This window comes from Myotis brandtii, unplaced genomic scaffold (assembly GCF_000412655.1).
Source record: "Myotis brandtii unplaced genomic scaffold, ASM41265v1 scaffold1132, whole genome shotgun sequence".
Classification (NCBI taxonomy): Eukaryota; Metazoa; Chordata; class Mammalia; order Chiroptera; family Vespertilionidae; genus Myotis; species Myotis brandtii.
The window spans coordinates 106,979-112,266 of NW_005353896.1; positions in this window are offsets into that span (position 1 = coordinate 106,979).

Sequence of the window (5,288 nt, forward strand, 5' to 3'; positions counted from 1 at the left end):
GAATGTAGAGCTTTGTAGCAGAGCGATAAAACAGAATCTGAAGTATAGTTATGGTTGTAATTTGCACAGATCACTTGATGCTCCAACACCATGCTCTTGATCACAGCATAAATCACACTTTAATTTTAACCTTTGCAGTTCATCAATAGATTAAATATCAAAAATAATTCAAGTCTGACACTATTGGTTTACAGGTAGGTTTAATAAGAAGGGGGAGGCTTAATGATGTATTAGTTGCCTTGTCAACTAAGGCATAAAGATTCATGACTCTTAACCTATGTTTCCATCACAAACTCTGAGCTATCAATAATGCAAACAGCTAATCAGGCATAGAAAAGATATATAGCATCATTGAAAATCAGTTATCTGTACAGCTCCAGCTTTTAAAAATGCATCCTATGTAAAGTAATCCAGTAATATAACTCATAAAAATATATGCTGATTCACAGCCCATATTCAGTCTTTATTTTTAAAATTTTATTCGTTCCATAATATAGCATTAGTTCCTGAAACACTAACATATTTTTGACAGAACGTTTTAGCTTAAAGATATATTATGATATACACATAACATTAATTGCTAAGATATACATACAGTGATTTTCAAGGTAAAAATGTGTGACATTTTTTTCATACTTAGAAGTTAGTAAAATAATTTCCATCAGATAGTAAAATGAAATAGCAGCTGACGCACATTTAAGAAATGGAGTGAAAATTATGCGGACTCAAGGGTTGAGAATTTTTTCCCTGAACCTGTATTAGTTTCCTAGGGCTGCTGTAATAAAGTATCACAAATTGTGTTATTCAAATAACAGAATTAACTGGCTCACAGGGCTGGAGGCTAGAAAGCCTAGAGGAAGGTGCTAGCAGGGTTCATCCTGTGAGAGCTATGAGGAACAATCTGTCCTGCGCTTCTCTCCTCGCTTCTGGAGTCTTAGGCATTCCTTGGCTCATGGAAGGTGCCCTTCTTGTGTCTTCACCTTGTATTTCCTCTTTAGATATCTGTCTCCGTGTCCAAATTTCCCTTTTTTATAAGGATATTAGTCATATTAAATTAGGGTCCACCTTGGTGACCTCATCTTTAACTTGATTATTTTTATAAACACCCTACTCCAAGTAAGGTTTTTGTGATTTTGGAAAAAGGGAAGCCGTAGCTGTGAAGTGTTGGCTCTATTAGAAGGCCTTTGCAAACACTAAAAGTGAAGCCAGTGTCATCTGCTTCCAATAGCAAATCAATTTATTCTATAGGTTTCATAATTTCACATACTTCATGTAACCAAATGTTATTATAAATGCTACTAAAATTAATCTAAAAACTCAACATTAAAGAAACTATAAATTGTAATGGAGTCATGGTCGAGATAATGTTATTTTATTATATTATAAACTCAGTAGAGCATAAAATGTATTTTGAGTTATTGATAAAGCCTTATTATTTTATAACTGTGTATAATAAAACATAACTAATCAAATTAGGTGGTATAATTTTCCAAATTTACACGTTTTTATTATAAACAAAGTTTTTTTAAAAAAAATATTAAATTCATTGAGTAACATTGGTTAATAAAGTTATATAGGTTTCAAGTGTATAATGCTATGACACATCATCTGTAATTTGCATGTGTGCCCACTACCCAATGTCAGATCTTCCCTCACCATATATTTGACCCCCTTCACTCTTTATTGACTTCCACCCTTCTTCCCTCTGGTAACCATCATACTGTTATTTGTGTCTCTCAGTTTTTGTTTGTCTTGCTTGTTAGTTTGCTGCTTTCAGTTTTATATCCCACATAATTGAGATCATATTGTTCTTGACTCTTTCTGTCTGACTTATTTCTTAACATAATATTTTCAAGACCCATCCATGTTGTTACCAATTGCAATATTTCCTCATTACTGATGGCTGAATAGTGTTCCATTGTATATATATATGGGCCACTCCTTTTTATCTAATCATCTACTGAGGGACACTTTGATTGTTTCCCTGTTTTGAGAACCATGAATTGTGCTACAATGAATGCAAATGAAAAACATTTGCGAATGTTTGCAAATTTGGGAGGTAGATACCCAGAAGAGGGATTGCTGGGACATATGGTAAATCACAAATAAAGTATTGTAACTAGAAATACTCTATGACAAATTAGATATAGAATTTTAAAATATATTTTAATAGATCAGTATTTACTTTGTCTCTTTGCTACCGGCCATCAAGATATCACAAATATTTGAGTTTTTACAAGATATTTTTAAATAAATGTAAGTCTCCAGGGCACTGGATATTTTCATAAAATTTCTAAATTTGGTTACATATTGGTAACAGCATGTGAAAATTTTGAAACAAATCATCCTCTTATGGAGCCTAAAAAACTTCATTTTTTGTAGATTCTAGTGAAATGCCATAATTGGAAACAAAGTTTGCAAATGGGAAGACCTTGAAATTTATCTATAAAAAACACAGTGAAATAAATAAGGTTTAATTTGAGTCTCTAAAAGGTCAAGGATGCTGCTGAACATTCTAGAAATGTAATTACTGGTCCCCACAAATAAAGAATTATCTGTCCTTAAATATAAGCTGTACTAAGGTTGATAAACCTTGTTTTTATTGGATAAATGTATAATGCCAGAATTGTGTGAAGTTAAGGTCTAAGATTTTGAACCTTCTGGTCAACATCTAATTATACCAAAAGACAACATTTTTCAACAAATTTTACCCTATAAAAATACTAATCAAAAACAAATTTTCCATATTAAGGGGTAAAAATAATAGCTCTGAAAATACACTGAAATATTTGCACATGGATACATAAAAATTAGAATTGATCATTATTTCCAATTGTGCAGTATTTTTTTGGAGCTTCAACGTGTCTAATTATTACATTAGGGAAATTACCTAGACTTAGAATCACAGAATCATAGAGAATGGACATGTGTAGTGTTCAGTTTCACCACATATACAGGTTTCCCTTGAGGGAAGAACCACCCCAAAGCTGATATGTTTTCCCAAGAAAGTTAGAGTTCTGTTAAACATAATTTTCTCCATTTTATGATACTCCTGATTGTGTCTGTTTTAATTTTCCAGCTTTACATTTCTGAAAGGCTAAGGTAAAAGACAGGATTTATAAATCATAGTTTTATCAAAATTTACTGACTCAGCATTTCTGCCTCTGCTGCTGAGGAAGTGAATTTGAATAAGTGTAGCTGATTCCATTTCATTACTGGACATCTCACTTCTATTGAAAAGTTATACACAAACTGTGAAGTCCTACAAAGTAGAGCTAAATGCCTCCATCATGTTTATATTCCTCATACCTAGCAAAGTAAACATTTAATTCATATGGTGAGTGAATTATATAGAAAGTAATGTAAAATAAAAAAGGTATAAAATATATTGATACTATAATGAAACACAAGTTTATTTCAATGAGTTTATGGAAACATGGAATACTAGAAATGAGATGTTAGAATGTATATATTTTTAAGTAGTTTTCATATAAAATAATAAAAATGGTTAAACAAGGAATGTAACATGCACAGAACAAAAAGAAAATCAATATAGTATATACTTTAAGGTACTTGGGATAAAAAACAATTAAGCCATATTCAAAACAAAAATACTGAAAACTTTAATGATTAATTAAAAGTTATTCATTGTCTTCCAAATAGCCTACCATATTTACGTTTTATAATATAAAGATGGGTAGTTTTCTTGTTTTATTATTACCTAATTGATAATACGAATCTTCTATATTCCAAAGTATGGCCTCAATGAGAGTCCCTTCAGTTTCTTAGCTAGTGGGGTATCTCAGAAGTTGGATCCTCTCACTTGAAGCTGACTTCAAATCAAGAAACAGAGAAGGCAATGACTCCCCATTGTCTTTCCCCCCAACTTCCTAGGCTTAGCTCCGGCTTTTCATTTGTGGGAATGGATCCCAGGTGCCTCAAGGTAAGTACTATCTGTGGGCAGCACAATAAATTAACCATATTGGATAAAGTCAGCATGCCATTAGTTTGCTTATTCTCTACAGAAATTTTGAGTTTTATTGAAAGGGAGATTTGCATTTTGAGTTGGAATCTCTTGGTCCCAAAGCACACATAGTTCCTGTCAAGAGCCTAGCTCTGCAAAGAAAAATAACTAAAAGCTGAATATCATAAAAGACAAGAATGTGTAAAAATTGTGATTCTACACAATTGAAGGAGATTTGATAGAACCAACAGTTCATAAATGGGGCCTTGTATTTTGTATCTGTGTAGAGAGGTTTGAGAAAGGAGAACCAAATACAATTTCAGGTTGTATTATGTGCTGGGTACTATCTCACACATGATCTAAGTTCATATTTAGAACAATCCTATAATAAATATATGGTTACCTATATTGTATGGATGATAGTGCTGGGTGACCTTCACTCCTTGATTATCCTTCTATCTAATTTTAAACTCACCCTCCCTTACCCATCCCCATTTCTTTCAATAGTAGTTTTATCTTCTGGATGAGGTGCACATTGTTTTCAAAACTGAAGAAATGCATTCAACAGCATAAAACCTTTTTTCCTACAGCCTTTTGTTTTCTTTATTCCATTTTTCAGCCACAGCAAATTGAACTGGCTTCTAGGGGACTTTCTCAGGGGATGCTTAGTTGACCCCTACAATTCTGCTGAATGACTTTTCCACTGAGGAGTTGCATAGAATGCTCTCACACCCCTAAACTCCTTGTAATATGTTTGTGCTTCATTCATGGGATTTATCCAGCACAGATATGCCTACCTGAGCTGCTTCTATTATTTATTGATTTTAACCAAGACCAACTTTAAATGATTCTATCTCAGTAGTTTTGTTTTGTTTTCAGCAATGTATTATGCTGGAAGCCGGTCCATCCTTGCTGCTTGACACAGTTGCTGCAGGGAAGAAACATCTGCACAGCATATGTCTCAAGGGACCTGGCATATATGGCATACTGTTCTTAATATGTTTGCTCCCCTTAGCGCTATGTGTTTTAACCAAGGTCACCTCTCCGAGAAAGGTTGTTTCCCCAGGTAGGGATTTTTCCCTGATTTTGGGGGGGGGGAATAAAATCCCTTAACTAAGTGCCAGGCAGGTAGTTAATCACTTTAACTACGAACAATCACGCTTAAGCTGTTGGGGTCCAGCACCAGCAGGTCCAGGGGTTCCCAAAGGTGGGGACGGAGTCGGCGAAGACTATCCACCCTCTTTCTACGGTGGAGTCCTATCCGTCCCGAGAGTGGGGCTTACCTAGGGGAATGGGGGGCTTACCTAAGGGTCCCTGTTCGGGC